The sequence below is a fragment of the Furipterus horrens genome, unplaced genomic scaffold, assembly GCF_987537825.1.
Source record: "Furipterus horrens unplaced genomic scaffold, mFurHor1.1.pri manual_scaffold_8, whole genome shotgun sequence".
In the NCBI taxonomy this organism is placed as follows: Eukaryota; Metazoa; Chordata; class Mammalia; order Chiroptera; family Furipteridae; genus Furipterus; species Furipterus horrens.
In genome coordinates this window covers 93,194,802-93,212,368 of record NW_028327178.1, presented here as the reverse complement: position 1 = coordinate 93,212,368, position 17,567 = coordinate 93,194,802, and the positions used below count along the sequence as shown (strand labels likewise).

The 17,567-nt window shown below is 50.7% G+C and overlaps 1 protein-coding gene across 9 annotated transcripts in view; it reads right to left on the bottom strand.

The window, feature by feature from the left end:
- Nucleotides 1–17,567, bottom strand: part of EPB41L1 (erythrocyte membrane protein band 4.1 like 1) — a 99,656-nt gene that overhangs the window by 67,117 nt on the left and 14,972 nt on the right. Inside the window, exon 1 of one of the 9 annotated variants that reach the window (XM_090286349.1) lies at nt 1,375–1,529. The exons of 7 other annotated variants lie outside the window; for them this stretch is intronic. The gene's annotated coding sequence lies outside the window, so the exon portion shown is untranslated. Of the gene's footprint in view, nt 1–1,374; nt 1,530–17,567 lie in introns of those variants that run through there. One more of the 9 variants, XM_090286342.1, reaches the window with a different exon arrangement.

The window sequence follows — 17,567 nt, the reverse complement described above, 5'->3', positions numbered from 1 at the left end:
TTCAGGTACCCCTCAAGGGACCATGCTCTGCACACCACAAATACTGTACAGGGTGTCCCTGGGCAGTCATGACCTCAGGCTGGGCAGCAGAAGCCAGCTCTGTCCCCGTATGGAGCTGGCAGAGCCTCCCTGGGCCATGGTGGCTCCGAGAGGAGGCTGGCACAGGCTGCCTCTGCCGCAAGCTCCATCTGGAGGACTGGATGGACAGGCGGGCACACAGCCGCCTCTATTCTCCACACCCTTGCCCAGGACAGGCAGCACTGAGTCTTCTCAGAGCTTCTGAGTGCACCATCACAGTCCTGGGCTTCTAACCTGGCCCAACTGCTGCTAATTCTGGAAGACTCCTAACACTGGAGGCGGAGGCAGGAGAGATGGAGCAGCTGGACCCCATACGGACCCAGACAGGTCCTAAATCCAGCCCTCTGATACTCCCACCTCTAGGTGCAGAGGAGATGCTGTGCAGATCCAGAGGTGAAGGCAGGAACACGTGGTAGTGCCTCTCCCCCACTGATGCATCCTCAGAGCTCCGGGGAAAAAGCAGGGACCATAGCGGGCAGAGGAGCATGGCCAGCATCCTCAGAACTCCTTCCTGGTCCTTGTCCAGTCCCTCAAGGTCCACACGGGTCTTCCTGAGCTACAGCTTGCCAGGCAGTGGCCTCAGCACCCAGTAAATAACCTAGTGAATGTAGTCATTACCTGCACCACCCCCCCCAACTCCTGTCTATCCCCAAGATCTTTGCCTCTTGGGCCCCTGGACATCTCCAAGTGTGAAGGTGCCAGACATAACTGGGACCATCAAGTCCTCTCCCGCTAATCATTGAGGACAACAAACTGCCAAGCCAGACCCACAGACACCCTGGGGGGTAAGGCCCATCCCCCAGCTTTGGGAGGTTTGGAAGGGGAGTGGGATGGAAAGTGAGCCTGGAGTGGGGAAATGTCTGTACCCTGGGGGTGAGGGCAAGGGCAGGAGCTCCCCAGCATCCTAGCCTCCAGCCAAGCCAAGAGACTATCCTGCAGCAGCTGAAGCCGGGTTGGAGAGACCCCCGAGAACGGCCGACCTCCATGGAGGCGGCAGAAGTGGTCTCCGAGAACAGAGCGGACCAGCGGGGACAAGCCCAGCAGCCTTTCGTCCCTACAGCAAGCACCAGCCCACCGCCTATCCACCTCTCTCTCCCGGCCTTGGGGAGGCTGCAGAGCTGGGAGGTAGGGAGGAACAGCAAGGACCACCCCCACACCGCCAGGGTACCCAAACCCTGAAAACTCAATTCCTCCCAATCTCGCCCCCCAACCCTCCCCTAGGGCTGGAGCCTGGGCCTACAAGTGCCGAGCTGCCCCCGCCCCCCCCTTCCATCTGATCTTCCCCCATGTGCCTACCTGAGGCTGGAGGTCCCCATCTCGGGAACTCTGGGTCGGGGGCGCCCCCTTGGCTCCTCTGGGTGGCAGGCCTCGGGGCCGGGCGGGTGCGGCGAGCTCTGCGGAGCAGCCTGTTCCGTGACACCCCCGCCCGCTGATGGATGCCGACTGCAGCAGCGGCGGCTCGGCGTGCGCGGGGGCTGGGCACTGTGCCCACAGCCCCGGGCCTGGCGCCCAACGCGCGGCTAGCCCCCGCCCTCGCCCGGCCTCCGCGCCCAGCCCAGGAGCGGCCGCCGCGCGCGCCTGCCTGCTCCCTCGGGCCGCCCTGCCCCTGCCTCCGCCTCCTGTCTGCCTGTCTCCTTCTCCCTCTCTCCCTCTCTCTCGCTCAGGCTCCCAGGCCGCCTCCTCCCTCCAGGGACTGCCACAGCGGCAGTTCCGGACCACTGCGGGACCTCGCATCAGAAGCCGACTCTTGGGTCTCCGCGGCTACCACCCCGACCCAGGCCGGCCTCGGCCCTCCTAGCTGGGCCAAACCCTCTTGGGGGCTCAGCAGGGAGAGAGGAAGGGGGACGGTAGAGGGAGGGGGAACCCCTGACTTAGAAGTGGTGACTCAGTCTCAGGGGGGCTCCCAGCCCACCTAGCCAGACACCCTTGCTTCCCAGGCAGCCCATCAGGGCAGTCTCCCAGGGACTCAAGGCTCCTCCCCTATCCAGGAGGAGGTTATGTGCAAATGTCTCCTGGGATCCTGTGTGACTCTGAGTTGTGTGTACATTTGTCCCTGTGTGCATGGGTAACAGTGACCGTAAGTATAGCAGTGGGGACTGGGCCTGTGTACATGAGTGAGCACACGTGGAATGTGCACCCAGGCTGCAGGAAGGTGGTGGTAGGGGCCGAGGGACCTGGGACACTGAGATCATGGCTCAAAACCAAGGGAAGCCCTGTTCCTCCCCTCCAGCAGCACTACCTCAGAAAGCTGGTCCACCCGCTGCACCGCCACCTCAGTCAATCAACAGGCTGGGACCTCAAACAGTAGAGGACTCTGGGAGGCAGAGTGTTTGGGTTCCAGTCCAGTTGGGTCACTTTATCGGCCAGTACCTTTGGGCAGGTTGCTTTTCTCAGTTTGCAAACAATACAAGAAAGGGATGGATGTAGCCATCTCTAGGGGTCCCAGTTCCCTATGGGAAAGCCTGGAGGAGACAGGGGGTCACCCACAGCACAATCTCCAAAAACTTCTGCCCCTGGGTCTGCATTTGCAGCCCGCATGGTCCCTACTCCCTAACCATCCCCACCCCTGGCATGAACATTCATTCTTTCAATTCTTCAAGTAACTCCTGAGTACCTACTATGTGCCAGCCATAGTTCTAGGCACCACAGAATCCACCAGCTGGAAACCACAGATGCCCAAAGCTGGGAAGATATGAGCTGAGCCATCTGTTCCCTGATGCTGCAGTTCCCTCAGTGTCAGCCTCGCCAGAACCCATCTGGGCTCCCACACTCCAGGGCAGGTAACTCCTTCCCTCCCTCCTCCCTCCCGAAGGGGCTGCTCCATCGTGGTGAAGTTCACTCTAGGCCTGAGTACCAACACTAAGGCCTCTGCAAAACGAGGCTGGGCCCTCTTCCCAGCATCCCTCAGAGAACCCAAGATAGCAACTGTGTCCCTTCTCCCCATCCCTGAACCAAGCCTTTTCTTCTCCAACTTAAACACAATGAACTCCTTCTCCAGATGTTCCCAAGACACAGCTTCCGGCCCTTCCTTCTCCCTGCTGCCATCTAGGCTCAGGAGTGGGCAGAGCAGAAGGAAGCCAGCTCCTCCCAGTCCCAGAGAACAAGCCCTCTCTCCAGACAGGAGACTGGGAGATGCACAAATAGGCCCAGAGCCAATTCACAGAAAGACCAGAGTCCTGCTGGGCAGACTTCCTTGCAGATTTCCTCCTGTGCTTTGGACTTCTCATTCCCTAGGCTTCCCAGTTCAGTTCTTCCCAGGAACTCCCCGGACCCTCAGGGGTGTAGCCTTGGGCAGGTCTCTTTGGGGTGAGGGGGTGGGGAGGCTCTGAGTTTAGTTTTCTCTACAGCTTATTCATATGAATGAATGAAAGGATGAGAAAACTCAAGAGTTACTCCAGATGAACCTATTGTTTCATATGCACATCTGCTAAGAGATTCTTGACTGCCTGCCTTCAAGAATTTTTATTCCAAATTGACTCAGCTTCCTCTGCTTGCTGGCCTTCCCAACTCCATGCTCCTGTGGGCATCCCAGAGCTGCATGGCCAAAGCCCTCTGTTCCTCTTCTTCCCCAGACCCTCCTCCCCTCCCTTCCTTCCCCCCAGCAGGAGCCCTCCCCCTCCTCCCCTGGGGCAGGGCCACTTTCCCACCCTCTTCAGCTGGAGGAAGCCTCTCACTTTCCCAGACAAATCCAGGCTACATTCCAAAGACCAAGGCAGGACGTTCCCAGACTTCATTCTGGATTTATACCCAAAGGGCCCACTGCACTTCAGGTCAGCGGGACCACACAGAAAAATTAGACTGCTTCTATTATCATTATTTGTATTTCTAAGTTATTATTATTATTATTGACTAACATTTCTCTTAGTACTTTCCAGTTTTTTAAGTACTTTCACGGCAATTTTTACATCTTATGAAACACCATCACCCCTCCCTTTATAAACAGGCAGGCTGAGGCCCAGAGTGGTGAGTGACGTGTGCAAGGTTACACCTGCACAGCCACACAGGCTCAATGGACCAGACACTTTCCCCTTTACCCTACAATAACTTTTTCTAGAGAAACCTGGTTGGAGGAGAGGGAGGGCTAGGGGCACTCTCTGAAGAACACATGACCCCTACAGGCATCAACTGAAATCACTACCCCAGTTACTTGGCTGCCTTAATTCCCCAGGCAGGGAAACTGAGGCACCGAAACAGGACCCAACCCAGGGCCCTAGCTCATGCAAGCTGCCATGGACAAATGCAAGGAGGAAGAGGATGCGCAGATTATTTGACCTCTTGAGCCTCAGTTTTCTCACCTGTACAACGGGAGAAATTCTTCCTGCCCTATTTCTGTTATGGGTACTATGATGGGAGGTTAGCAAATGCTGGTAGAGGAGAAGGGACAGTATTCCTCATTTCCTCTCTGGTCTGCCTAGAAGGTAAGAGAAATTCTTGATGGTGCAAAGGTGCCAGGATACAGGAAAGCCAGAAAAGGGATGGAAATGATCCACTCCATTGGCTGGGAAGGCAAAGCACATAGTGTGAGCCACAACGCCCCCTTCCCAGCCACCAAGGCCACTGGTGGGGGCAGAGACTAAACCAAACACTTCAGGCAATGCCCCTCCCACCCCCCTTTTATATTTTGAATGAGAAAACCAAGGCCCTCAACAAAGCAGAGACTTGCCAAGGTCACCCCAGGTAGTCAGTGAGTGGCCTCTGACTCTCAGGGACCAGGGTGGGCCGGGTGGGTGGCAAGCACTCCTAGCCCAAGGATTTCATCTTTCACTCATCAAGTAGTGGCACTCACACTGACATAGGCACTGAGGAAGGGGAGAGAAAGCGGGTAGCCTCCGCCCTTGAAGCCGCAATCAGGCCAGTTGGGGAGCATGGCCTCTAAGCCAGTACATGGGAGGCTACAGTAAGACGAGTCACCATCATTTTCTGAGCACTTACTCTGGCACAGGACACACATTCATTTGTTTAAGCCTTACAACAATTCTCCAGCATCAAAATTATTAACTCCTTTCACAGCTGAAGTCATGGAGGCTCAGAGGGTTTAACGACTTCCCAAAGTTCACCCAGCTAATAAACGGCACGGCCACGTCTAGCCGGTGCTAAACCCCGAGCTTCAGCCTTTATGCTCTTATCCGACTCTAGAACTGTGCTGATTGCGACGGTAGCCACTAGCCACAAGTGGCCTCTGAGCACTTAAAATGTGGCACCTGCAAATTGAGAAGTGCTATAAGTGCAAAATTCACACTAGATTTTGAATATTTAAAGAAATGTTATAAATCTCATCAATAACTTTTTGTATTGAAATAATATTTCAGATGTTTTGGGTTAGATAAATCATTAGAAAAATTCTGTTTCTTTTTGCTTTTTTTCATGTGGCTACTAGAAAATTTTAATAATCTCTCTCTTTTTAAAAAATATTTTATTTATTTTTAGAGAGGGGAAGGGAGAAAGAAAGAGGAAGAGAAACATCAATGTGTGGATGACTCTCGTGTGCCCACAACTGGGGACCTGGCCTGCAACCCAGGCATGTGCCCTGACTGGGAGTTGAACCAGTGACCCTTCGGTTAATACGCTGGCACTCAATCCACTGAGCCACACCAGCCAGGGCTACTAGAAGACTTTAAATTACATAAGTGGTGTTCTGGCCAGGTGGCTCAGTTAGAGCATCGTCCCATACACAAAAAGGCTGCAGGTTTGCTCTCCAGTCAGGGCACACACTTAGGTTGCAGGTTCGATCCCTGGTCAGGGCACGTACAGAAGGCAACCAATTGATGTTTCTCTCCCTTTCTCACCCTCTCTCTCTCTTTCTCCTCTCTTCTCTCTCTAAAATCAATAAACATATCCTCGGGTGAGGATTAAAGAAAGAAAGAAAAATCACATAAGTGGCTCAAATGTGTGGCACACATTGTATTTCTTTTGGTCAACACAGCTTTAGACACTCTGAGGTCCGAACTCAGTCCACAGGGCTCAGAAAAGGCTTCCTGGAGCCTTTTAGGGGATGCCTAAGCCGAGCTGGGATAAAGGCAAGATCATGAGAGGAGCGTATTCCAGGGCGAGAGAGCTGCAGGGCATCTGGTTTTGGCCCCAGAGGGCTGCAGGGCCTGGGTGGGCTGAGCCGTAGCCCCAGGCAGCTGAGAGCTGGGCCAGCCTCCGGAGGAAGCGACCACAGCCAAACTTCCCAGAGCAGCGTGACCCACGAGCCCGAGAAGTTCTGCCAGGCAAGGCTGTTCTCACTAATCCATGACACTCTCTGGAAGGCACTGCAGGGCAGCTGTGTCTGAAGGGAGAAGGCAGGGTAGACAGGTGGTAGGACCCACCTGGTATGGACCTCTCCCCTCCAGCTGCCCCTACCTCCTCACCCTTCAGTCTCCTCCAGGAAGCCTCCCAGACAGCACTGCAATCCCCAGGGACCTGCCAGCCCAGACCATGGGAACCCCACACAGTCTTGCTTTATGTCATATATGGTGTGGAATGACAATGAGTCACACAGTACAAGACACTTTTCCATATGTAGCATGGTGGTGTTGAAGATGCAAAGGGCAACATTTACCTCTGGGAGGGCGCTAGGGACAGGGATGGGGGAGGTTCATTGATAGTACAGGAGCTGTGTGAACTTGGACAAGGCATTAACCTCTCTGAGCCTCCGTTCCCACCTCTGCAGAATGGGGATAATATCAGCACATGAAGATGACATAAAATTATACCCACAAAGGGCTTAGCGTGCAGCACCCTCAGTCTCCCCAAAGCCTCCAGAGGCTTCCTCTGCTCCAAGGAATTCACCCTCCTGCCTTCTCCACCCTTGCTCCAACCAACCTGACCCTGCTGGGCCACACATCTCATTTCCACTCCTGAATTTGGGGCTCAGTTGTCATGAAGCTCTCTGGCTTCTCCAGCAAGACTGCAGTCTCTCAGAGGTGGAAACCTTGTCTTCTCCTCTACCCTGCTTTCAGCCCCTCCTCCTTCTTTTCTCCTCCTCCTCTCCCCCATCCTCCTCTTCTGTACCCACAGCCAGCCACCCCCACCCCACTGCCCCCACATCCTGCACAGGTACAGGCATCCCAGAGGCTCTCACAGCCCATTCTGGCGGCTTGGACATGGGGCCACCATCTTTGGCCAAAAACATCGCAGATCTGGATAACTGTGCACATGCTGGTCTCCCCTGGGCAAATCTTGAGGAGCTGGTCCTGCTCTGCTTTCTCCAAGAAGAACCTTCAGTGGCTCCTCATCCTCTGCTAAAACAAGTCAAACACCTCGGCCTGGCTCTCCAGACTGTTCACAGCCTGGTGTCACCTGACTCTTCAGACTCATCCTCAGGCTCTGTATGGGGAGTTCTGTCAAATTAATGGTTCTGGGCCCCCAAGGGTACAGCCTGGCCTGCCTCTCTGCATCTGCGCATGTTCTTTCCTCTGCCTGGGAAACCCTCTTTCCCTTACTCGTGGTTCCTCTTCCAACCATCCTCCAGGAAGTCCTCCCTGACCCCCTCCTCTTTGCAACAACCCCTTCCAGCTAGAAGAAACGTCTTGGCCTCTCCCCTCCATCCTGCCCTCTACCTTCCAGCCCTGCCCAGCTCAGTGCCCAACTCAAAATATGTGCACAGTGTATGTCCCCTGGGACAAGTCTGCACTCCCAGAGCCAGAGGCCAGGGGGCATGCTGGAGTCAGGAGTTCACCGGGATGCCGGGGCACCCATAAGGCTGAGTTCTGCTGACTCCAACTCCACCCGGGACACACCCCGGGGATCAGTCCTCCCCTCGGAGGTCTAGGAGTCATACTCCTTGGGCCTGAATACAAACAATCTGGCCACATTCCTGCTGAACACAGGCGTCCATGCACGTTCCCATCAGGTGCCTGCAGTGTCAGCTGAGATTTGCATCACCACAGCATCACAGATTCCTTGCAGTCAGGAGAGACCTTAGAGAGCATCACACAGAGGCCAGGAGCAGTGAGAGGCAAGAGAAGCAAGGCTCTGTGTGTATGCCTGTGACCCTGAGTGCCAGAGATGCTGCAGTAACACCATCCATCAACATCATCATCGCAGAGAGCATCTGAAACCCCACCACGTGCTGGTGCTGTGCCTAGAAATTTGCATATGTTTTCAGTTTTTAATTTCTTACTGCTCTGTAAGGCAGAGATGATATATTTCATCTTGATTTACAGGGGAGGAAACTGAAGATCAGAACAGTTAAGTCACTAATTCAAGTTCACACTACTAGTGGATAGGGGGCCAGGATTCAATCCCAGGCATGCCTGACTGCAAAGCCTATTTTCCACCATTAATCCTACATATATTTGCTTTAACACAAATTTACACTGCAAATGCTGGCCATGTTTTAGTTATTGTCTGGGGGCAGGGGGAGGGCGGATGGTAGTTACCCAAGTATAGGTAAACTTATGATCTGTGTACCTTTCTACATCTATATTATAAAGTCAATAAAGTTCTAGCTTTTCAAAATGTTTTCTCCCAGAGTTGAATCTATGCTAGAAGTTTTGGGGGTACGAAATACTCCTTAGTATTAAAGTCTGAAGCCAGAAAGCTGTTTACTTTTAACTTTCAATCATCTTTCCATGTCAATAGAGACTGTTCTAAGAACTCCTAAATTCCCAAGCCAGAGCAAAATTTCACCTATCTGTCCACTGCTCAGAACACAAACATTTTCTTGTATTTGCATTCCCGGCCCAGGTGCCACGGAGCCAAAACATCATTTCCAGAAGCCTGCACTGCTCTGTAGTCTGCATTCTCTCCTCATCCACCCATCTGTGTAGACCAGACGGCTAGACCAGCCGCTGCATCACTGGTTATCCCCCAACTTCAGGAGGCGGCCAGACAGCAATGTCTGGATGTGCCCATCTTCTCGTACCAGCCCAGGCTGGGCAGAGAAGCCGCCTGGTTTGTAAACACAGCCTTCTGCTTGAGCGGCTCCTGCCGGACTCCCCTCGCCAACTGGGCCCTCTGTGGCTTTTATCTTCCTGCCCAAAATAACCATTGGCTTCCGTGGTTCTCTGAGCATGAATCAGGCGACTCTCGTGAGAGCCTGTGGCAGCTTGAGGACAGGAAGGACATGTTATCCATCTTGGTTTCCCCACTGCACCAGGACAAAGGTTTCTAGGATTTAGTGAGCCCCTCTGTATGCCTGGAAGGACCCGTGCTAGGGAACAGGGGTCCGCTGGAAAATAGTCATGCTCTCCAAAAGCTCAAGGTTTGGGAAAAGGAAGGAAACACTCACACCAGCCAACTGCAATAGGAGACAAAGGGTACTAAGGTTGTAAGAAAAGGATCAAGTGTTTTGGGAGTTCAGAAGAGAGACTACAGGGGAGCCAGCATCAAAGAAGGTTCCCAGACAGAGGTAGCATGTGGGTCGAGCATCAAAGGCAGGGCAGAGTACAGTCTAGATGGAGGAGCTAACATAAAACAAGATCTGGGAAATGCAGGGTCAACCCAGGAACCCCCTCAAATTGCCTACAGCCTGGGGTGAGACTGAGGCCGAGGCTGGGAAGGCACGTGGGAGCCTCGAATGGCATACCAGGTGGTTCCATGCACTGACTAGCAACGAGCTGTATGTGACTATTTAAAGTTAAATTAACTGAAATTGAGAAAAGGTAACATTCATAGTACATGCGGTTAGTAGACAGTGCAGATGTAGAAATTTCCGTCACAGCACACAGTTCTACCGGACAGCACTAGTACAAAAAGCAGAGAATCCTCCAGAAGACTTTGAGCAGAAGCATGACATGATCGGAGCTGGGCTTTAGGGAGATTAATTTGTCCCCAGTGAAGAGTAGGTGACAGAAGGGTGGCCAAGGCCTAGACCCAGGGGGAACGTTGCAATAAAACAAGAGAGATCAATGACCACTTCTCTTCCCTCTGTTTGTCTCCTCCCATCAGTAAGCAGGAGAGCAGAGAGCAGTTGGTCCCTGAAACGCGGCAGCAGCAGCTGGGAACTCCTTAGTGTGCAAATCCTCAGGCTCCACCCCAGACCTACTGAATCACAAACTGGGCGATTCAGAGAAGCAACCTATGCTTTCCTCAGCCTTCTCATAATTCTGATGCGCACTCAAGTGTGAGATGCACCTGCACAGAGGCTAGGAGCCCGTGCTGGTTCCAGAGTGACTGGAGTCAGCAGATCTGGCTTCCAGTCCTGGCTCAGCCGTTTATTAGCGGTGCTTAATCTCGTTTGGGCCTCGATTTCCTTATAACAACCCTATGTGGTTATTATAAAGATTAAAGGAGTTAGTGTATGTACATTTCTTAGAAGAGAGCCTGGCATAGAGGGGGTGCTCAAGGAATCTTATCATTTCTAATCCTCACAAACCACGCCATCTCAACTCTTCAGGTACAAAGTTGAATTCCTCCCACATACAGTGGACCAGCACCTGTCTCTTACTATTAGCTATGACTTCCTGCTTGCCCATCATATAATTTTCCGAAGCTCACTCCTGCACAGCACTGTTTACTTTCTCCAAGCCCAGTATCTGAAGAGGCAGCGGCACTTCCTGCCAGGGGAGAGTATCAAGGCATAAGAGATGAATTTGATGTGTTGAGCTGACATGCCCTTTAAGGGACAGAGTCAGGAGATGCCCCCTGGGTCTTCCCCTACAAGACCACCTGGGAGTAGGAATGTCTGGAAGTAAGCTTTCAGCTGCCCACTGCCATCGAGAGTCTCGTGCCTGTTCAGTCAGATCCATGCCAGCCAAGAAGAGGGCACAGGGAACAGTAACTGGGGTCCTGCCTGCAGCAGGGAGCTGGATCTTGATTCAGGGAACCATTCAGGAGAGGACGGTGTCAAGAAACCAGGATTTTGATCTTGACTGTGAGATCTCAGGTAGACAGTTTCCTTTCTGGATTCAATTTCCTCACCTATAATGTGAGGGGTTGGACTAGTGTGGTTCTTAACCTTTTATGGGTCATTGTTCTTTTGAAAATACAATGAAAACTGCAGAGCTTCTCCCCAGAAAAATGCACATGGGCACACATGCAGACATACACATTTTATGCATACACACGCATGCACACACCCTTATTATAATTTCAGACATCAAGAGAAATCATGAAGCCCGTGCATGGACAACCCCCTGGGGCCACAGACACTTGCCTAAGAAACTGTGGTTAGGGGGTCTCTAATCATCCATGATAAGAAGTCAGCTGTATTTGTATTTAATTTGAGGAAAACCTAAAGATGAGATTGGAAATGGGCTTTTGTAGGATTCAATAGTTGACCTGCTAAACGTTGTGCATTCCTCCCCGAGCCTGCCCCTCATGCTCTCATGTTGCTTCCACAGTCTCCCTCCTCTTCCTGTTATCCCCCTGTTCAGCAGGGAGTGATCACATAGTCCTGGAAGACACCCCTGCCCTCCACCAACTACCTCTGCCGCTTCCCCAGCTGATGCACTCTGAAGAAGAGGAGCCTGACCTGCCTCTCATTCCCCCACCCCAAACCCCTGGCTCAGATGCCACCCTTCACCTCCCTATCCCCCCCCACCACCACACACACAGCCACATGCTCGCCCTCTCTCACTTAGCCATAGCCAAAGGATTGTGCCTCCAGACACTCGGTGGTGCGGTCACCCGGAACAGGCAAGAGTTATTTTTAGAGGCCGAGTGACAGGATGGGTGAGAGCAGTGCCACCCTGTCAGAGCCACTGCTGCCACCACCAGCTCTGATGAATCACTCCCCACTATGTGAAGGTACACCTCTGTCAGCATGGCCCGAGAAGCTGTGCCGGCTCCAAGAATGAATGTCTTGCATTGAAGACCATGCTGGTCATGCCAGGCTGAGCCCAGGATCACAGCAGGGGCAACACTGACCTGCCTGAGCCGGTGCAGCCCAGCCCAGCCCAGCCCCACCCCACCCTACCCCACCCCACCCAGCCTCCCCTGACCAACACAGGTCAGACCAGCGCAGCCCTGACAAGCATCTCCTGTGCCAGGTAAACCCCTCCACCAAGCCACCCAAGGGTCTCTCTGCCGAAGTCTCTTTTTAGTGACTATGGTTGCCTCTCTCCCCTCCCCAGTCCATCTGAGTGAGCACCCCACTACCCCCACCCCACAGTCTGGTGATCAAGGCAATGAGCACCCAGCAAATCAGGCAGACTTGGCCAGGGTCAGTGCAGCTAGCTACTAGTTCCATCTTCTTGGTGGGTACTTAGGAAAAGCACAGGATAAGCCTTAAAAGTGTGCAGGCCTTTTAATCCAAAAATTCCTCTTCTACGAATTTGTCCTGCAGGGACAATGAATGTACACAGAAATATAGCTGTAAGAACATTTGTATGTTGTATACAAGAGTCTTGTCTTGTATAGCAGAGTGAAGTAGAATTAATATAGATGTCCAAAAGTAGTGGCTACATTATATAATGATACATACATATCCTGATATATTAAGCAGCTGCTAAAATATAACATTATAGATCTAGATAGTTCTAGGTACTAATGTTCATAACATAATACAGGATGGAAAAGCAGGTACAAAACAGTATGCAACATATGATCCAGTTTCTATAAAATATGTATATGTGTGAGCATACATAGAGTAAACTGGAAGGAAATATACCTCCCAAAATGTTTCCAGTGGTTGTTTCATGACAGTGGAATTATTTCTTTTGTGCTTCTTTGGGTTTTGTTTCACTGCTTATTTTCTTGTGTGTGTGTGTGTGTGTGTGTGTGTGTGTGTGTGTGTGTGTGTGTGAACAGATATTATTTATATAAGAAAAGCAAGAAGAAAGACCCATTATCATCATCTCACAGCTTCAAAGGCCTTTCCGGAATCTCACTAGAGTCCCCACCCCCTCAGCTACCACTCCTATCAAGTCTTCCTCTGGTTTTGAACCTCCTGCCCTTCTCAGTTGCCCCCTGGAGTTTCACTAATTGGGGGCCCCATCAGCCAATGCCCACAGTCCCCTGACACAGGCCTCTGCATTGGAAGTCCCCTCTTCCAGGGTTCTCATTCAGATGGAGAGTCCAATACCTTCATTTTACAGTAAGGGAAATAATTATTATTATAATAAAGGGAAGAGTGATAGTGAATCTTCAGATTTATACTTTGTCTTCCTTTTTCTAGAGCACTTTATATATACATTTCACTTAACCCTCACAATGGCTCGTGAGGTGGTCATTATTTACCCATTGTACAGATGAGGAAGCTGAGACCCAGCAAGAACATAGCAGCACAATGCTTGCCCAAAGGTCACACAGTGAATCAGGGTTCAAATGCAGGTCTAACATTGACATAAAGGAGTTAAATGGAAGAACTGAACAGGTTATCCCGAGCCCTTGTCCTCAGGAGCCATATTCTACACAGCCTGTCCTCCCAGCTGAGCTCACAGTGGCTGTACCAGCATCTCCTCCCAGAACCCCGCAAGCACCCATCTGGGGCCACGTGCTCTGCATTTCCACGCCAGCCCATCATCTGGTTCCTGGGATCTCCTAGCAACGAGACATCCTGCAGAGCCACTCTCTCCACCTCTGGGCTCTTCCAGCTGAGGCTGGTCTCCAGCCAGCAGGCTCCTCTCCTGGGGGTTACAACACCCACAGAGCCCCACTCTGGGCCTGTTTCCAGCTCCACATTTGGGGCACTGGCTTTGGTTGCACTGTCTTTCTCTTGAGCTTCTGACTATCTGCTGATCTGCTGACTGGGACAAAAAAAGAAGCTGAATCCTAGGGCTTGAATGTTAGTGAATTCCAATTTACTTTTGCATTTTTGAAATACACACACTCTTCCCACCAGAATATTAATATTAAAAACAGCAATAATAAAAGTGCCAGGAACAAAACAGCTCCTTTATCTTTATTCAATACTTACAACCACTCCCTGAGAAGCAGGAGCTAGCGTACCCATTTTACAGATGAGAAACTGAGACTTAACTTGCCTAAAGACACCTAGCTAATGAACGGCAGCACCAAGATTTGAACAAGTGTGTCTGATATCAAAGTATATGCTCTGACCACTGGACTGAATCTCTTAGAAATCACATCCGTGGATCCGGAAGCCATGTGGCAACAGGATGAGATTCCGTCAGCTGCTGGAAGAGAGGCAGCTATAAGTCCAGAGAACTATGATTAGAAAGCAAATTACAGGCCTCCCTCTGTAGGTTTCCTGCTCACAAAAACTTCCTAGCAGTCAGAGGGCCTTTATTCAAGTTGCTCAAAGTTTCCAGAGAGGGCAAACACGGTTTCCAGAGACAGCGAACACAGCACTGGCCGGAGGGAGAGTGATGGTGTGAGTGTGAAGAGTGAATGAAGCACCACAGTAGAGGCCGAAAATGTGACGGACAGGTGAAGAAGGAGAGGCCACTGGGAGGCAGTACAGCATGATGGTCAAGAGCTTTGGCAGCAGCTCAGGGCTCTAATCCCTGCTCCAAGGCTTTCTAGCTGAGAGCCATTGAGCAAATAACTTCACCCTCTGAGCCTTTATTTTCTCAGCTGCAAATTGGGGATAATTCTACCTGTGATATAGAGTGGATGAAGGGTCTGAATGAGTCAATAAATGTAAAGTGCTAACCCAGTTTCTGGAACACAGTAACCACACCATAAACAGCGGCTCAAAAAAGTGCTAACCAATCGTGACTGCTGTGGCTCAGTTGGTTGGGCGTCATCCTGCAAAGCAAAAGGTCACCACGTGGGTTGCAGGTTTGGTCCCCGGTCAGGGTGCCTATAAGAGGCAACTGATCAATGTGTCTCTTACATGTCAATGTTTCTCTCCCCCTCTTTCTTCCTTCCCCTCTCTCTAAAAATAAATAAATAAATTCTTTAAAAAAGTGCTAACCATATGACCCAGCAATCCCACTTCTGGGTATACACCCAAAAGAATTGAAAGCAGGGTCTTGAAGAGACATTTGTACACCCATGTTCAAAGCATTATTCACAACTGCCAAGATGTAAAAGCAACCCAAGTGTCCAATGACAGATCAATGCATAAATAAAATAAGCTACAGACATACAATGGACTATTATTCAGCCTTAAAAAGGGAATTCTGATACATGCTACAACATGGATGAACCTTGAGGACACTATGCTGGCACAAAAGGACAAACACTATGTGATTCCACTTCCATGAGGTACCTAGAGTAGTCATATTCAGAGACAGAAAGCAGACTGGTGGTTACCAGGGGGAGAGGGAAGAGAGGGGAGTGGAGTGTTATTATTTAATGGGTATAGCATTTCAATTTTGCAAGACAAGAAAAGCTCTGGAGGCACGTGGTGATGCTACAGAACAACATGAATGTTTGGAACACTCCTAACTAGATATTTAAAAATGATTAGGATGATAAATTTGATGCTATTGTTACCACAATAAAAATGTTTTTAATTTTAAAAAGTATCAGACAGAAAACCAAGAAAGAGAGTTCAAGACTAGAGAAATAGGAAAAGCTGAGCCCGTAGTAGGACGGAAATGGAGTGATCCAAAGGGGAGACACACACTTCGCATTCACACCCTTTCAGAGCCACCGGGCGCAATGGAGGGAATTTCGGCAGGGATTTGCATTTCCAGGGCTCCCGGGGCCAGCTCTCTTCCCCTGACTCTGCCTGCACTGAAGCACAGGCCTGTGGGAGAATCTGGTCTCACTCCTCTTCCTTTTACTGGAATCCATAGGGAAAACAGGGAAGGATCAAAGCCCAAAAGGGAGCAAAAGAAGGAACAGCAGAAGGAAATGGCAACTTTCATGCTGGCTGCAGAGTAGCCTGTGCAAAGGCCCTGAGCTATGAGCCATGCGTGAGGAGCACTCCAGGGTGGCAGGAGGGAAGCCAGAAGTAAGGAGGGGGGAAAACGTAAAGGCCTTTATTGACCACCTACCACACACTGGACACTATCCCATATCATCATCTCAGCAATCTTTAAAGTAATCCTAACAGGCATGTATTAATATATCCATTTTGTGGAGAAAGGGAATGAAAATTCAGACAAAGTAACTTGCCTGAGGAAACACAGAGCAGAGAGCAGGAATTCCAATACCAGCTGACCTTCGTGTTTATTTGTCCAGCCCTTGGGGTATCTGAACCTAAGGACACACTGTGGGCTCTGAAGTCTGAACCCCAGATCCTACTCTATCCCTCAATGGCCATGTGATCTGGAGAAAATTGCTTCACCTTCTGAGTGTCAGTTTCCTTAGCCATAAAGTGGGAATGATCATGGCACCTGCCACATGTGGTTTTAAGAGAATTAAATATAGTATTGCCAGGAAAGTGCATTGCATGTGGTAATGCCAGGAAACAAAGTAGCTTTTATTACTCATTATGCTTAGGTCTCTAGGCACCCCTGACGGGCCCCCCATAGACCCGCAGACAGACTTAGAGCCACTGCTTGGCCCTGGCTGAGTCCAGTGCAGTTTCTGGAGCAAGGCAGAATGCAGACCCAACCCCCAAGAGAGCTAAGAGTGCAGGCTGGGCAGTAATCTTGCAGGAGCAGCAGGAACATCCTGGAAATGTCCTCCTCCACTCTCTGTTCTCGACTCCTTGGCCTGGGAAAGTTATATGGCAGACGCTCAGTGGGATACAGTCTTATCAGCCTCCGTTATCACAAGAGTGAACATCACAGAAACAACCATGGCTGCCAACTCAGCTACCCACAGGCCTGCACCTTGGGCTGTTCCCCCACCCCACAGCACCTTCTGAGACCAGATGACCTACAATCACAGAGCATCAACACCAGGAAGGCCTTGGGAGACCATTTAATCCTGTCCCTTCTCATACAGATGGGAACACTGACGCTTGGGGATAAGTGGGGACCTGCTTAAGGTCACACCGAGTCAGTGACAAAGCTAGAATTCAACCCTGGGCCACAGCACTCCCTAGTCTACTTAAGTTTCCAATTTATTTTGTCATCCCTATTTGTTGTTGTATAAAGTTTAAGTTTGCATATTCAAATTTCCAGAGGGTTAGTCTCCTTTGCAAGCCTAATCGGGAAAGGCAAGAACTTTGGGCAGCAGCTAAGGGGATAGGTCGTAGACCTACTGCCACCACTTCCTGATGGGCAGGTCACTTTACCAATCACTGCTGTTTCCTCTTCTGCACAGCCTGCCTCATAGAATCATGAGTACAGGATGAGAAAAATATAAAGGATCTGGTAAAATCCTTGCTATGGATGTCTACTGTTAATACTGTTACCTTTAATGCTTTGATTAGAGTTGCCAGAAGGTAGCAAGAAGTTACCTCAGTCTTGCCCTGGCCAGGTAGCTCTGTTGCTTGGAGCATCATCCTGTACACCAAAAGGCTGCAGGTTCGATTCCCAGTCAGGGCACATACCTAGGTTGTGTGTTCGATCCCTGGTTGGGGTGTGTATGGGAGTCAGCCAATTGATGTTTCTCTCTCACGTCAATGTTTCTCTCTCTCTCTCTCTCTCCCTCCATTCCCCCTTCCTCTTTCTCTAAAATCAATAAACATATCCTTGGGTGAGGATTACAAAAAAGAAGCAGCAGTTACCTCAGTCTCAAAGTTTTTAGCTCTCTCACTTCCTGTCATGGGATCATGAAGTGTTGAAGCTGGCAAGGGTCCCATTTTACAGACA